General features: G+C 45.1%; 1 pseudogene; it reads left to right on the forward strand.

The window, feature by feature from the left end:
- Positions 1-6,289: 6,289 nt before the first annotated feature.
- LOC141092088 (cholesterol 24-hydroxylase-like) lies at positions 6,290-17,591 on the forward strand (annotated as a pseudogene).
- The last annotated feature ends 703 nt before the right edge of the window (positions 17,592-18,294 follow it).

An 18,294-nucleotide genomic window follows, 5' to 3' on the forward strand; every position in this document is an offset into this window, starting at 1 on the left:
CCGTGGATATATTTCTAGAAATCCCACACCCACTGTGTTTCTATTTAAGGCTGCATAAACTCACCCGTGGCACAGGTTTACGAGCCGCAGCATGTCAGTTACTGTTGTCACAATAGAATGTATTGGATGCGGTAAATCCACATTGTTCAGTGATCACATGCGGATTTACCTGGTTTTGGCTACAAATACTGATATAAAATATTGACCAAATACTGAATGTGTGAACGTGGCCTAAACCACAGGTTCTTTTATTATTGACTCCTGACACTTTTTGCTTTAGCTGAAGACATCACTGTGGTTCAGATTGAAACTTCTGACATTCAAGCATCACCTACCTATCATATCAATATTTTGAAAAGACACCTTTGGCTGCATGTGGAATTAATTGGAATTCTTCCTCATTTCGTAGTGAAACCCTGAACTGGACAGATGCAATGTTGTTACACAGACGAGCATTAAAAGAAATAAACATTAAAGACAACCAAAGTGGGAAAAATAATGTTTTAAATTAAAAAAATGAATTGAGAAAACTGATGACGGTACGCCACACTATCAGGCGTCATGTAGACAGTTGCCGGTGAGGAACAAAGAAGCTGGGATGGTGAAAAAAGAAAGGACGTGTGAGTGTTGTTTATTGTTTTGCCCAGTACACGCGCGTGTCAGGGTCAGAGAAAGCGCTGGGCAGGATGCAAAGGACGGATTCCTCTGGCTCCACTGCCATTTTCTCCTGTAGGCAGCACACCGCATATGATGACAATCTGGCTATGGGTTATGTGATGCAGTAACCTCTGTTACAGCTAGGGGGCACTGTGTATGCACTTCAGGATGCGCTTGGAGGTGTAATTATGATGGTAAATTAGGGACTGGCATTATTGTAAATGGCCAGTATGTGTCGCAGAGGTTCTCTGCTCTGTAAGCCAAAATCATATGGTTATGCTGTGACTTATAGTTCCACAAGTATTTGTGTATTACTTATAAGGGAGCCTTATAGGGTTAGTCAGAGAGCTAGGCGGGAATTGACTAACCACACATGTACCGTCCATCCATGGAGGTGGTTACAACCATATAATGTGACTGAGGTCTGGTCACAGGTTCAGAGTGTGTGTACCTGAATGGTTCAGGGTGCAAGCTCCTGGAAGGTCTGTGTTGGAAGATCCTGGAGTAGGATCGGATTCCTGAAGCACATGGTGAGACCTTGGACCTGGTGGCCTGGGTGTTGGACGAATGTCCTGAATAGCACCTGGACAGGACACATGTGTGTGCAGAGCTTGGGACGGCCCCACACTCAGAAAGACGCTGTCCTGTTCAGGACCTTGGACTGACAAGGAGTCAGCCTGTGGAGCAGGAGCTCCTGAGAGGTAACTCCGGGTATGGGGAAAGAACTATGTGCACTGACAAAAGTCAGTTACTGAACTCTGCGGTCACCCGGTGACTGGAGAGAGTCCTGCGTGACTAGTGAATGCTTTATAAAGCCACTCATGATGAAGCAATGGACTGTGTGTAAAGATGGTGATGTGCAACCTGGCTTACGGTGCGGTTTATGATGTTTAAATAAACCCTAAGGACTGTTTTGTGTGGAAAACCGTGCCTGACTACGTTAATCCGCTGCCAAGCGAGTGTTCCTCAACACACATAGTAGGTGCTACGCCACATTTGGTGGAGAATGCGGGCAACGGTTCAGAAAGCACGTGTGAGGTGTTTGCTGTGGCTCGACGGGGTCATGAAGTTTTTTTCTCAAGTCAGCCCGCTGTGGCTCGGCGGGGTCACGAAGGTGACAAGTGTCTGGCTGTAACTCGGCGGGGTTACGAAGTTTGCTGTGAATCGGTGGGTCCACGAAGTCTGCAGTGCAGAGTCATGCAGAGACTTGTGGTAGCAGGAGCTGCAGTTGCAAGTTGCAGCAAGAGGTTCTGCAGCAACAGGAGCTGCAGTGACACCAGCAGCTGCTTGTGATCTGCAGCCGGAGATGCTGGTGGCTTTGTGGCTACAGCAGGAGCTGTGGCAGTGCCAGCAGGAGCTGGTGGGGTGTCATAAAAGGACATCAGAGGTCCAGTGCGGACAACCTCTTAAAGGGCCAGTAAAAGCCCAGAGACGTATAAGTGTATTGTGTGAACTCGGACCTGAGAGTGCCGGGGGAGTCCACGGGGTGTTCCCTAAACCGACATGGTTGCCCAAAAAGGGGTGGAGTCCCAAAAGGGGGCAGTATCCAAAAAGGGAGTAGGTCCCCAAAAGGGGTGGAGTCCTGAGGAACGGTAGTTACCTAAAAGGGGGCAGAGCATCCCGAAATTAAAGGAGTGGCGCAGTCTGTTGCCAGGAGCAAGTGTATTATGTATGCCCAGTCTGCGATATGAACTACCCACTCAGTGAGAAGCTTCGGGGGTGTGCCCTGCTGATGAATGGAGAGGTTGATTCTGGGAGCTCGGTGACCCTAGTGAGGACTGTGCACGATAAATTTATAATATCCAAAAGGAAGATCGCTGTCACCTGCATCCATGGGTGCACTAGGGACTATTCAGTAGCCTTGGTGATCCTCGAGACAGACAGAGACATTAAAAACCATGATGTCGCTATAGTCCCAAACTTAACCTGTCCGGTGATAGTAGGCCTGGACTCTAGGCTGTTCTCAGACTTGTGGGAGGGGGAAGCTCCTCTACAGCAGGAGGATGAAAGCCTCTCTACTGATGGGCTGGCGTACGTTAAAGCAGTGACACCTCCCAAAATGGACGGGTCAGACGTAGGGGTGACCGGAGGAAGGCATGCATCTGCCCAACTTACTGACCTGAGGTCCCCTGAAGTATATGACAGTGTGGCTGATACGGATGTAGTAGGTAAACAGAGTGGAGCTGACACTCAGAGAGTTTCTTGAGGGTTCACCATACTGTGTGGTGTGACTGTGACATGTTATTGCCAGTAGCAAACACTAGGACTGAGTACAATGTTGTGCAGACAGAAGCTCGGACACAAGGGAATGACAGTGCTTCACAAGGTTAAGACAGTGAAGTTTCAGGAGTAGGGTCCGACACCAGTAGAAATAGGGACCGCTGGTTCCAGGATGACCGGTCGGGTGGTGGTGACTCCCACTCAGAGGGTGACGACAGTGGAGTAAGACTGACTCGGGTCTAAATGGCAAGTCTTCCTCCCGTTGCCGGAGGCGTAAAGGCTGAAAACGGGCTGAACAAACTGCACCCTCGGAGAAGGGCTGCAGGAGAAGCTGTCCAATTCGACCGCTGTCACAGGCCAATTAGAGGAACAAATCGATAAGCTAACAAAGGAAATGTGCACGTGGAAAGAGCGAGCTGACAGTTTCCACCAGGTAGAAGCACGTGTCCAAAGCTTGGAGAAAGAGCGCGAAGAGGTCAGTCAACTGCTGGTGAAGGAGAGTTTGAAGGTGGCAGGCTTACAGACAGGCCGAAGTAAAGGCAATGAAAGTGTCACGGTGTGACTTGTACTCTGTGCCGTGACCCGCAAGACGGCGCTAACACCTGGACACACAAGGGGAACACCGGGGAAACAGTTACAATAGTGGGCCCTGCAATAGGGAACGGGGAAGTGGAGACCTCCTGCACTCCCCTGAGGCAGTGTCCCTAAACACTGCTAACAATCCCTATACAGGCTCCTGACCTGTCGCCGAGCTGGATACCTTAATCCCTAGCTCGCCCTGCAACTATCCCTTACTAGTGAACTGGACGGTGCAGATACTAATCCCACCACTGTACTAATACACACAAGGAAAATACAACAAAACAGGGAAAACACACAACTTAGCTTTGCTCTGCTGCTATTGCTCCAAGCAACAGAGTACAGCACCCGGATATAGCTTCCACCTGAATAGCTGCTACTCCAAAGCTCTGGCTGAGCTGCAAGGAACTCCTCTCAATAGCTCCTTTCACCACCAAGGTTGGTTGGGAATGAACAATATCACCAACAGTGATTGAGAACATCTGAAACTCCTTTATAGGTAGGAGCCAGGGTAATTACACCTGCTTGGTAATTTACGTGTAATAACCCCAGCGGCCACCGGGGGCAAAACTAACCTTAAGCCAAAGGCTTAAAGGTAAAAAAAAAAAAAGGTTACATGTGCTAAATCTGTCACAATCCAACCTGGATCGTGACAGAAAGTGTATGTCGAACAAGAAAAGGCCCTGAGACAGACGGCTGAGCACCGAGTGGATGAGCTGGTGAAGGAAGTCTCTGAGTTCAGAAGTCACCTGTCAACATGGCAAAGGGTAAATGAGGCCTTAAGGGAAGATGTGGAAGTACTCAGAGAAGCCTTAAGAGGTCTTCTACAAGAAGAGAAGTTGGTGGTCGAAGACTTACAGCGGCAGTGTCCGAGGGATAACAAGGCGGAGCTACAAATGCCCATCTTAGCAAGGGGGCCTGAAGACTGTAAAAGTAAGGGAGAGTGTGTGCTTAGAACGGAACAAGACAGTCACCCGGTCATAGTAGAGGTCTTGATGGAAAAGTCTGTGGCAAAGCGAGAGCCTTCCGTCCATGAAGAGACGCTTATTAGTTCATCTCCAGTCAGCTGGGGTGCCTGCGCAGACATGATTTCATTCATTCTGCATTAGCACCGGTCCCTGTTGTAAACTAGTTAACCCCTTGTAATCGATTGCAGTGGGGGACCTAACTGAATGGCGGAGAGGTATGTATATTTTTGTTTTTTTATTTTATTTTTTTGCAGGACAATGCGTGATTCTCTTGAATTAGCAGAATAATAAATTTGGTCAAAAACTTTGTGTGATTATTTCATTAAAAGAATTATTAATTAATGTGTGTGTCTTTTTAACCCTTTACTACTATAGGATTAATAATTAACCAGGCTTAATGTCACCTTCCAATAACAAGGTGACATTAACCCATTATTAACCCATGAGCCACCGCTAAAGGCAATGGGAATAGAGAGGTTATGCTAAGTGCCAGAAAAGGCACATCTTAAAGAATGATCTCTCTCTAGGCTACTAAAATCTGCCCTCACTCACTGGCTTTCCCTCTCTGGCGGAGAAAATACCGTGGGAGCCCACACAATTTTTTTCAACATTTACCCATTAATTTAACACCTACATGTCCAAAATTTTACACACATACACTAATATAATTATTAGTCAAAGACATATAAAAGAAATAAGTGAAAACCATGTGTCATTTCATGTCGGGTTTCGTATTGATTTTACAGAAGTCGGCAATTGATTTAGCGGCTATTCTGCTATGTAGAACTCTATGAAATATAAATATATATATATGTGTCTCAATGACGTGTGTGTGTATATATATATATATACTGTGTATATGTATATATATATATATATATGTATTCTATGTGTCTATATCTATTCTTTCGTTTGTGCTTTAACCTGTCATAGGGCTCCATTATATGTCAATTTTGCAAGCCAGCGAGAAAATCTCGGCATACGGATGCCATACGGATGTCATATGGATGCTTAGGCTGGTTTCACATTAGTGTTTCTTTTTGCACAGCGCATCGTGCACATCCATGCGAATGCGTCATGCGTACCTACTGTATGTTTAGCATGGCGTGCGCATGGTCTTGCGTTTGCACACATTTGTATGCGTTTTCGTGACCATGCGTTTTTTCGTGCGCCTAGGCGCGCCAGACGCAACCTGTTGCATTTTTGGTTCCACCGAAAGGCGTCAAAAAACGCTTGCGCACGGAATGTGACAAAATAATGCATTACAGTCTATGGGAATGCAGGAGTGCGCATGGACATGCGTTTGTCTGCGTTTTCGGCGTAAACATGTGTAGACACTGGTTTTAACCCCTTGAGAACGAATGCGCATAAAAAACGCAAACGCATGATGCGTTTTTTGCGTTTCTATTGTGCACTATGCGCTGCGCAAAAAACCGCTAATGTGAAATTAGCCTTAGATGCGAGAACATTACAATCGGATGACATACAGATCATTGTTTAGGGAACATTTCTGCATATTACGTCCCTAAAAAACGGACCGTATTTGTATGCGTTGTGTCTGACTCCAGCCTTAGTTTTGTTTACTGTAAGTGGTATGTGTATTTTGATATATCCCCATCTCATGTACAGCACCATGGAATTAATGGTGCTATATAATAATAACGCCTCGTTAAGTAGGAGAACATTAGGGGATGTATTATTACTAACACAGACAGCTATTTTGTGACATAGAGTTTAGCTTTATAACTTTACGGTATAATCTGGGGTTGCAGGTTTAGGATTAGTCTGGATTATTGCTGCTTTTACTGCGCGAGGACTTCAGCCCTAGATACAGTGAGCTCGACCATCCCTCCTTTCCTCATAAACATCAGCCTCTTCCTGCTCGTACAGAGCTGTCCCCTCCGCGTTATATCCTGAGGGTTTTCCCTTGCGCTCACCCTGTGGCCCTCCACCATGACTCTGTGGTCTCTGATCTCAGGGGCCCTCCTGCTGTTGCTGGGCCTGGCTGCGGTCTTCTTCCTACTTTACTGCGCTTACATCCAGTACATCCACATGAAGTACGACCACATCCCCGGACCCCCCAGAGACAGGTGAGGGCACAATCTTTCCTGTACATCCTGTAAAAGGGAATAACCTAGGGCTCTTTCTTCTCCCTTACTTTGTAGTGTAGGGACCCACCACTGAGCACAAGATCGGGGTCGAAGTGAGCATGTGCGACCACTGCTCCTTTTAGGCTGTGTTCACACACAGCGTTTTTTAGCGGTTTTTACCGTGGTTTTCACTATAAAACCGCTAAAAATAAGCTTCCCAGTCATTTCTATGCATTTTGCACTTTTTGTGCACATTGATGCGTTTTTTACCGCGAAAAAACCGCAGCATGCTAATTTTGCGGATTTTTCCGCCGTTTTGGCTTCTTCCATGCGGTTTGAAACCGCTGCGGAAAAAAACGCATCAAAAACGCAAAAAACGCCGCAGAAAAATAGGTGCGGTGTCTGGGAAGGGATTCAGGTTTTTAAGCAGAAATTTTCTGCAACGTGTGTACTTAGCCTTAATGTCTAAAAGATTGGGAGGTCGCTCACTACCTCTTTATCCACACTCTTTATATGAATTTTTTTTTCATTTTTTTGCAGTTTTTTTCTGGGTAGTTTACCCACTTTGATGAGATCAATGAAGGATGATAACTTGGTGCATGAGCTGTTTCTGCGTTGGTGAGTCCTGTCCTATTGTGAATGACATATTAACACTTTATCACTTTGATAGTTTGCTACAATGTGTCAGTGCAGGCAAAATGTATCAGGTTGTTTTGCTGGGGACGGTGTAGAATCGAGGAATATAAGGCCATGTGCACACGGTGTGGATTCTGCTGCAGATCCGCAGCGTTTCAGGCTCTGCGGGTCCGCAGCAGATTTAGCTGCGTTGTACAGTAGCTTTGTTTTCAATGGTAAACTGAAAAACGCAGTGCACATGCTGTGGATTTTTCCGCGCGGATTTGCTGCGGGTTCAAATCCGCAGCATGTCAATTCTTTGTGCGGATTCCGCTGTGGTTTCACACCTCATCCATTATGAGGTGTGAAACCGCAGATAAACCGCAGGACTTTTGTCCTGCGGATTTTTCAACAAAATCCGCACAACCTAAAAACTACGTGTGCACTTACCCTTAGAGGTTGGTCTGTACAGATTATTACTCTCTGGATAAAAACACTACTTTTTCTGTTCACTACCAGGAAGCAGAGATCTTGTAAATGCCAGCACAGATTATGTTCCAAAGTTAAAAAAAGTTTTATTCTACAATGCTTAACCCCATCCTGACACCATGTGAAGTCAGAAGTAGTTGCATGGAGCGGGTGCATTAGCTGAAGCTGCGATTGGCGCTATCTGCAATCACAACGGTTTAACTCCCTAGATGCTGTCAGTAATAGGGAACACGGCTGAGCGAGCAGTCAGGGCAGGGAGATCGATTACAGGACCCACTTGTCAAGTAGAAAAAAATACTGAAAAATAATAATTTATATAATTTGGTTGGTTCCCCCAAAATGGTACTAAAAAGAAATGCAGCTCCCCTTAGGCTGTGTTCCCTCGTGGCGTTTCTTAAGCATTTCCGCAGCGTTTTCCCGCAGCGGAAATGCTTAAAAAAGCATCCCATGCAATCCTATGGGATTCCGCAGTTGCTGTGCCCATGCTGCGGAATCACATAGCGGTAAAATCCGCAGCATGTTCACTATCTCTGCGGAATCCCAGCGATTCCACCACCATAGGATTGCATTGAAACGCTTAGTTTCCCCCCTCCATAAACTAATGTGCTACAAACAGGAAATTGATATCAACAACCATTCCCATTTTATTTAGGTGTATCCATATAAATGGCCCACCCTGTATAATATATTATATATATATAAACTGTATAAACTGTAAAGCACTGCGGAATATGTTGGCGCTATATAAATAAAGATTATTATTACATATATGTCATTGACATATATATAATATATATTTTTATATTGCATAGAGATATACACTCACTGGCCACTTTATTAGGTACACCTGTCCAACTGTGTGTTAAGACTTAATTTCTAATCAGCCAATCACATGGCGGCAACTCAGTGCATTTAGGCATGTAGACATGGTCAAGACAATCTCCTGCAGTTCAAACCGAGCATCAGTATGGGGAAGAAAGGTGATTTGAGTGCCTTTGAACGTGGCATGATTGTTGGTGCCAGAAGGGCTGGTCTGAGAATTTCAGAAACTGCTGATCTACTGGGATTTTCACGCACAACCATCTCTAGGGTTTACAGAGAATGGTCCGAAAAAGAAAAAAAATCCAGTGAGCGGCAGTTCTGTGGCCGGAAATGCCATGTTGATGCCAGAGGTCAGAGGAGAATGGGCAGACTGGTTCGAGCTGATAGAAAGGCAACAGTGACTCAAATTGCCACCCGTTACAACCAAGGTAGGCAGAAGAGCATCTCTGAACGCACAGTGCGTCGAACTTTGAGGCAGATGGGCTACAGCAGCAGAAGACCACACTGGGTACCACTCCTCTCAGCTAAGAACAGGAAACTGAGGCTACAATTTGCACAAGCTCATCGAAATTGGACAGTAGAAGATTGGAAAAACGTTGCCTGGTCTGATGAGTCTCGATTTCTGCTGCGACATTCGGATGGTAGGGTCAGAATTTGGCGTAAACAACATGAAAGCATGGATCCATCCTGCCTTGTATCAACGGTTCAGGCTGGTGGTGGTGGTGTCATGGTGTGGGGAATTTTTTCTGGGCACTCTTTGGGCCCCTTGGTACCAATTGAGCATCGTTGCAATGCCACAGCCTACCTGAGTATTGTTGCTGACCATGTCCATCCCTTTATGACCACAATGTACCCAACATCTGATGGCTACTTTCAGCAGGATAATGCGCCATGTCATAAAGCTCGAATCATCTCAGATTGGTTTCTTGAACATGACAATGAGTTTACTGTACTCAAATGGCCTCCTCAGTCACCAGATCTCAATCCAATAGAGCATCTTTGGGATGTGGTGGAACGGGAGATTCGCATCAGGGATGTGCAGCCGACAAATCTGCGCCAACTGTGTGATGCCATCATGTCAATATGGTCCAAAATCTCTGAGGAATGCTTCCAGCACCTTGTTGAATCTCTGCCACGAAGAATTGAGGCAGTTCTGAAGGCAAAAGGGGGTCCAACCCCTTACTAGCATGGTGTACCTAATAAAGTGGCCAGTGAGTGTAGATAGAATAGCCGTTAATTCATTTGTTGGCTTCTGTAAAATCATTACAGAAGCTGAAAGGATAGGAGACATGGTTTACATACAGTAAACCATTGCAGAACAATTAGATTTATATATGTCAGTGACTAATACTGTTAGCAGTATATGTGTGTAAAATTTGGGACCTGTATGTATTTAATAAAAGAATGTATTCACGGGAAAAAATTGCATGGGCTCCTGCGCAATTTTCTCAGCCAGAGAGGGAAAGCCAGTGAATGAGGGCAAATATTAATAGCATAGAGAGGGACCATGGTTATTGCCCCCTCCAGCTAAAAACATCTGCCCCTAGCCACCCCAAAAAAGGTGCAATTCTGGCACTTAGCCTCTCTCTTCCCATTGCCCTGTAGTGGGTGACATATGGGTAATAAAGGGTTTATGTCACCTTGCTATTCTAAGGTGACATTAAGCCTGGTTAATAATAGAGAGGTGTCAATAAGACTCCTATCCATTATTAATCCACTAGTCTGAAAGGGTTAAAAAAAACCCACAGACATTAAGAATAAAGACTTTTAATGAAAAAATTAAACACACATTTTTGCCATCTTTATTAAACTCCCAATCCAATCAAAGCCCTTGTTCTGTAAGAAATCCAAAATAAAAAAGCAACAATATCCCAAACCTATCCGCCATACAGTCATGTCAAATGCTGCAATCCATCTCAAGGGGTTAAATAGTTTACAACTGGGAGCGGTGCTAATGACATCAGCGGTAGTCACTGAGGCTGTGCTGACTCCCTGCCTGACCCGCAGTGAACTGACAGTGTGGGAAAATGTTCAGAAATGGATTGCAGTGTGGGACATGACTATGGCGGACAGGTATGGTATATTGTTGCTTTATTATTTTGGATTTTTTACAGGAACACAAGGGCTTTGATTGGATTGGGAGGTTAATAAAGATGGCAAAAATGCGTGTTAAATTATTTCATGAAAAGTCTTTATTCTTATTGTCTGTTTTTTTTAACCCTTTCAGACTAGAGGATTAGTAATGGATAGGTGTCTTATTGACACCTCTCCATTATTAACCAGGCTTAATGTCTTCTTACAATAGCAAGGTGACAAAATAACCCCTTATTACCCCATATGCCACCCACTACATGGCAATCGGAAGAGAGAGGCTAAGTGCCGGAATTGGTGCATCTTAGAGATGCGCCTTTTATGGGGTGGCTGGGGGCAGATGTTTTTAGCCGGGGGGGGCGCAATAACCATGGTCCCTCTCTAGGCTATTTGCCCTCAGTCACTGGCTTTCCCTCTCTGGCAGAGAAAATTGCACGGCGCGGAAGCCCATGCAATTTTTTTCCGTGATTTAATGCTTTAATTTAACACATACAGTTCCAAAATTTTACATACACACACTAATAACATTAGCAGTCAGGGACATATATAAATCGAAATGATATGCAATGGTTTACTGTATGTAAACTATGTGTCATAACCTGTCGGCTTTGCAATCTTTTTACAGAAGCCGACAATTGAATTATCGGCTATTCTACTATCTACATCTCTGTCAAATGTAAAGATATGTATATATGTGTGTGTCACTGACATATATATACAGTGGGGCAAAAAAGTATTTAGTCAGTCAGCAATAGTGCAAGTTCCACCACTTAAAAAGATGAGAGGTGTCTGTAATTTACATCATAGGTAGACCTCAACTATGGGAGACAAACTGAGAAAAAAAAATCCAGAAAATCACAATGTCTGTTTTTTTTTCATTTTATTTGCATATTATGATGGAAAATAAGTATTTGGTCAGAAACAAAATTTCATCTCAATACTTTGTGATATATCCTTTGTTGGCAATGACAGAGGTCAAACGTTTTCTGTAAGTCTTCACAAGGTTGCCACACACTGTTGTTGGTATGTTGGCCCATTCCTCCATGCAGATCTCCTCTAGAGCAGTGATGTTTTTGGCTTTTCGCTTGGCAACACGGCAACAGTTCCAGTTTGGTTTCATCAGACCATAGGACATTCTCCCAAAACTCCTCTGGATCATCCAAATGCTCTCTAGCAAACTTCAGACGGGCCCGGACATGTACAGGCTTAAGCAGTGGGTCACGTCTGGCACTGCAGGATCTGAGTCCATGGTGGCGTAGTGTGTTACTTATGGTAGGCCTTGTTACATTGGTCCCAGCTCTCTGCAGTTCATTCACTAGGTCCCCCCGCGTGGTTCTGGGATTTTTGCTCACCGTTCTTGTGATCATTCTGACCCCACGGGGTGGGATTTTGCGTGGAGCACCAGATCGAGGGAGATTATCAGTGGTCTTGTATGTCTTCCATTTTCTAATTATTGCTCCCACAGTTGATTTCTTCACTCCAAGCTGGTTGGCTATTGCAGATTCAGTCTTCCCAGCCTGGTGCAGGGCTACAATTTTGTTTCTGGTGTCCTTTGACAGCTCTTTGGTCTTCACCATAGTGGAGTTTGGAGTCAGAGTGTTTGAGGGTGTGCACAGGTGTCTTTTTATACTGATAACAAGTTTAAACAGGTGCCATTACTACAGGTAATGAGTGGAGGAAAGAGGAGACTCTTAAAGAAGAAGTTACAGGTCTGTGAGAGCCAGAAATTTTGTTTGCTTGTTTCTGACCAAATACTTATTTTCCACCATAATATGCAAATAAAATGAAAAAAAAAAACAGACAATGTGATTTTCTGGATTTTTTTTTCTCAGTTTGTCTCCCATAGTTGAGGTCTACCTATGATGTAAATTACAGACGCCTCTCATCTTTTTAAGTGGTGGAACTTGCACTATTGCTGACTTACTAAATACTTTTTTGCCCCACTGTATATATGCACACACCTATTCTATGTGTATACATGTATTCTATCTTTTCTATTTTAACCTGTCAGTGTGATTTTACTGTATAGCCGCATATGAATTGCCAGCTTTTCAAAGGACATTGGTGCATAAAAATCGCACAGCACTTGCATGGTGCGAGTGCCGTGCAATTTTTTATCGCACCAATTGACTTCTATTGGGGGATGCGATCCGTTTTGCGATTTATTTTTTTCCAGCCTAAACTTGATCCGATCCGAGCTGGAAAAAAAACGCAGCTGAAGACACCATCATAGATTAACATTGGTACAAATTCAATCCGATTTGTTATCGGATTGAATTTGTCCAATTTCATCGCAGGTGAGCATGAGCCCTAATTGTGATAACGTATAGAATAAAATTATACGTCAGTTAGATGCCATAAAAAAAAATAAGCCCCCCAATACAGCTATGTGATTGCGGACTGTTCTGGGAATGTTTAAGCCCTGCCCACAAACCCGGCCCCTGAGGAGCATCGGAAAATCCAACAGAGATGGCAATTCTGAGTGTCAGTAGAAATATAGGTTATATGTCCACTAAGTTGTTAAGCCAATTAATGGGTTATCATTCTACTTACTTGCCAGGGCTCAGAGTTATGGTCCTGTCGTCCGGATTAATGCCTTGCACAATGTGATGATTCTTCTGACAAGTCCTAGTGGAGTAAAGGTACTGGACGAACAATGATGAGTCAATAAAGGGGTTGTCCAAGATTAAAAAGACAAAACATGTCAGCCTCCCTTCATGAACAGCGCCACCCCTGTCCATGGGTTGCATCGCAGATCAGTTTTATTAATATGACTGAGTTGTAATACCCAACACAGCCAGTATACAAGGGTGGTGCTGTTTTTGGAAGAGATCAGCCATGTTGATCTAATCCTGGATGTAAAAACATTTATTTTTTTTTTTTATTATAATGTTACGCAGGAAATTCTCATGTCACCAAAATACACAAAGGACAGCACCTATCAGCGGGTGTTCAGCCTCTTTGGTGTAAGGTTGGTGAGTTATTGCATTCTACGGGCTATGGATGGCGCCATCTTGTGGTGAAGCTCCTTTGTGAAACTTCAGCTTTGCTTTATCCCTTTTCTCTCCAGGTTTCTGGGGTCCGGATTGCTGACTGATCGCGACTACGACCATTGGCACAAGCAGAGGAGAATCATGGATCCCGCTTTCAGCAGAACGAAGGTTAACAGGATTCTCAGGGAAACAGGCAGTCCAATGTAAACAAGAGGACTGTTTGTCAGAGGCTGTATGTGATGAATCTGGTGTCGGACGTTTCTGGATTATCAGGCAATGTGGTGTAACCATGCAGGATAACTAGACGCGATATGGAGGGAAACATACGGGGGGGCACAGTACCATCAAACTTGGCCATATTGATGAGACTCGGCCATATTGATGGCGTTGATCTTCCCTGGATGCATTATAGTCGCCTTCCATCTCCTCAATCTTCAGATACTTGATGGGACTAATGGGGACCTTTAATGAGAAGGTGGACGAGCTGATGGAGAGATTGTCGGAAAAGGCGGACGGCAAATGTGAGATCTCCATCCACGAGGTGATGAGCAAAGTGACGCTGGACGTCATCGCAAAGGTAAATCCAGATGGGTATCGCATGGGCCAAACAGTGAGAGGGAACCAGGCCGATGCTGGTACTACTGGGGTGCCATACTGAGGAGGATCCATTGGTTGGGGAGTCCCCGGGGGCTTAATGTCGGGGTCATAGCCCGGGTATAACCAGTCTTATGAACTGCAGGTGGCATTTGGGATGGACCTGAAATCTCTGTGAGACGATCAGACGCCGTTTCCACGAGCGATCTCACTGATCATGCAGGGGGTGGCAGCGACACGAAACCCACTGGTGCAGGTAGGTAGCAGCAGGAACTATGATACCCATCGTAATACCGCCTGCCAGTATATCTAATCCTATCATGTGATATTTTCTACTGATCAATGTATCTAATCCTATCCTGTGATACTGACTGCTGAGCCGTGTATCTAATCCTGTCACGTGTAATACCGCCTGCCAGTGTATCTTATCCTGTCACGTGTGATACCGCCTGCCAGTGTATCTAATCCTGTCACGTGATACCGCCTGCCAGTGTATCTAATCAAATCACATGTGATACTGTCTGATGGCCTGTGTATCTAATCCTAATGATCTATGTATCCAATCCCATCATGTTTGATACAACTGTCTGATGGACTGTGTATCTAATCCTAATTATCTATCTAATCCCATCTTCTTTGATACGTTCTGCTGATCAGTGTATCTGATGACCTGGAGTATCTACGGTAAGCCTATCATGTGTGATACAATCCTTGAAGATGATTGGTGTGTTCACTATTCAGTACACCCCGGGGAGACGAGCTTTCATCAGAGGGGTGCGGGAGAGCGTGAGACTGCTCCGCCAAACATGGAAGGATTGTATCGAGAGGAGACGGAAAGCGATACAAGATGGAGACGACATCCCTGTGGATATACTGTCACAGATACTTACAGGATCAGGTACAGCACCGCAGGAAGAAGTCGGGGGCAGGAGTGCCTGATATGGGAAAAGGACAAAGGGTATAGGATAAGGGTGGTGTCTTCTCAATCTTTACAGCTGTAGAAGATTCATATGACCTGGAAAGTTTGTTGGATAATTTTGTGACTTTCTTCATAGCAGGTCGTATAAAGCCATTTCTGCAGGCATCAAATATTCATTGCTATTACCTGAACTCTGCGCAACAACATCCTATACTATACTTCTAGGCCAAGAGAACACAGCAAACCAGCTGGCTTTTGCTGTAATGGAGCTAGCACGGTATCCAGGTGTACTGAAAAAGTGAGGCCAAATGTCCACAAAGTCCTGCGTATCCAGTGCTATTCTATCCTCCGGCGCTGCACTCACTATTCTGCTGGTGCAGTCACTGTGTACATACATTACATTACTGATCCTGAGTTACATCCTGTATTATACCCCAGAGCTGCACTGCCTATTCTGCTGGTGCAGTCACTATGTACATACATTACATTACTGATCCTCAGTTACATCCTGTATTATCCTCCGGCGCTGCACTCACTATTCTGCTGGTGCAGTCACTGTGTACATACATTACATTACTGATCCTGAGTTATATCCTGTATTATACCCCAGAGCTGCACTCACTATTCTGCTGGTGCAGTCACTGTGTACATACATTACATTACTGATCCTGAGTTATATCCTGTATTATACCTCAGAGCTGCACTCACTATTCTGCTGGTGCAGTCACTGTGTACATACATTACATTACTGATCCTGAGTTACATCCTGTATTATACTCCAGCGCTGCACTGCCTATTCTGCTGGTGCAGTCACTATGTACATACATTACATTACTGATCCTGAGTTACATCCTGTATTATACTCCAGCGCTGCACTGCCTATTCTGCTGGTGCAGTCACTGTGTACATACATTACATTACTGATCCTGAGTTACATCCTGTATTATTGTCCAGAGCTGCACTCACTATTCTGCTGGTGCAGTCACTGTGTACATACATTACATTACTGATCCTGAGTTGCATCCTGTATTATACTCCAGAGCTGCATTCACTATTCTGCTGGTGCAGTCACTGTGTACATACATTACTGATCCTGAGTTACATCCTGTATTATACACCAGAGCTGCACTCACTATACTGCTGGTACAGTCACTGTGTACATACATTACATTACTGATCCTGAGTTACATCCTGTATTATACTCCAGCGCTGCACTGCCTATTCTGCTGGTGCAGTCACTGTGTACATACATTACATTACTGATCCTGAGTTACATCCTGTATTATGCTCCAGAGCTGCACTCACTATTCTGCTGCAGTGACATAATGATATAATTTCCTTTCTTATATCTTATAATTAGGGTTCTCAGTGAAATAGACGACGTGTTCGGATCACATAGGGACATTAGATATGACGACCTCAACAAGCTGCAGTACCTGTCCCAGGTCAGTGTGAATTGCGGCTTCTATCGAATTAATCATTTCTATTTCTAACCTCTTTCTAATTTTGTCATAGGTTCTTAAAGAGACCCTCCGGTTATATCCCACGGCCCCGGGAACGTCACGTCTTCTGGATAAAGAATTAGTGACTGAGGGGCTCCGCATCCCACCTAATGTCTCCTTAGTGGTAAGCGGGCAAACTACTTAACCCATTCTCCTGCCACACATCCAGGTACACTGGGGGTTATCTTCTGGAACAACAGTATTAGATGATTTTCCGATTGCAGAATTTCATGGCCCCCAAACAGCGGCTGGAAAATAATGCCCTCCGGCCTCCCACGTGTAATGTTTGTAATGTTGCACATGGTAGGAGAGCCTAGGTGTAGGGGTCCTGTGCGACTTCTACCTCCACATCCCCTGATACATGATATGATAGAATACTAACTGGCGTTCCCTTCTTTCTGGTGTCATCCGCTCCACAGTTTAATTCCTATGTCTATGGGAGAATGGAGCAGCATTTTAAGGATCCTCTCAGCTTTGACCCAGATCGATTTGCTCCCGAATCTGAGAGGTGAGTGCACCCTACATACACATGCTTGACATGTCCTCATTATCCCCGAGTACAGGGGTCTCCAACTACAACCCCCCAGCATATAACTAGACCCCGTATTCATGTATCTCATTGCTCCCAGGCCGTACTTCACCTATTTCCCGTTTTCCTTGGGGCCGCGGTCGTGTATAGGCCAGGTGTTCTCACAGGTAAGGACGCACCTGTATTGTGTGTACTATGAGTCCAAGCCGCCGACATGCTGACTGTCTCCCACTGCGGCACAGTAGTCGGCTGGTCACAGTCAGGGATTGCTGGGAAGAGAAGGCTAAAGAAGTTTTTTTTCTTCTAATAGATGGAAGAAAAAGTTGTGATAGCGAAACTTTTGCAAAGATTTGAATTCCAGCTGACCGACGGGCAAAGCTTCGACATCGTAGACAGTGGGACCCTGAGGCCAAAAGATGGAGTAATGTGCCGGCTGTGGCCACGAAGTACCAAGAATTAAGTGAACCCTGTACTTTCACACAACTCAACCTTTAATAGTGTGATAAAGAGACCATGGCATTAATCATGGAGTCTGCCTTCTTTTTTGTCAAGTGTAATCTATAGCTAGCAGGTAGGATGGATAGCAGGAAGTGGGGGCGGCGTGTAGTGCACCAATATGAAGCAAGGGTGGGGTTTGGAACATCTGCAGGAAGTGGGGCTGGAGCTTAATGTGCCACTTTGAAGCAAGGGCGGGGCTTAGCAGATCTGCAGGCAGAGCAGAAAGGGCGGGGCTTGTCACATCTGCAGGCAGAGCAGAAAGGGCGGGGCTTGTCACATCTGCAGGCAGAACAGAAAGGGCGGGGCTTGTCACATCTGCAGGCAGAACAGAAAGGGCGGGGCTTGTCACATCTGCAAGCAGAACAGAAAGGGCGGGGCTTGTCACATCTGCAGGCAGAGCAGAAAGGGCGGGGCTTGTCACATCTGCAGGCAGAGCAGAAAGGGCGGGGCTTGTCACATCTGCAGGCAGAGCAGAAAGGGCGGGGCTTGTCACATCTGCAGGCAGAGCAGAAAGGGCGGGGCTTGTGACAACTGCAGGCAGACCAGAGAGGGCAGGGCTTGGCACATCTGACGGAAGTGGGGCGGGGCTGAATTTATCACTTTACAAAAAAAGTAGGGGCATACATCCATCGCTTTAGAAATGAAGGATCTTTGTCTCTTTTACAGTTATTGGAGGGAAGGATGTGTATTTACAGAGTGGGTTCTTGTTTTTTGAGGTAAGGTCAGGG

Source organism: Dendrobates tinctorius, unplaced genomic scaffold (genome assembly GCF_039654945.1).
Source record: "Dendrobates tinctorius isolate UK_male_01 unplaced genomic scaffold, ASM3965494v1 ptg000058l, whole genome shotgun sequence".
NCBI classification, from domain to species: Eukaryota; Metazoa; Chordata; class Amphibia; order Anura; family Dendrobatidae; genus Dendrobates; species Dendrobates tinctorius.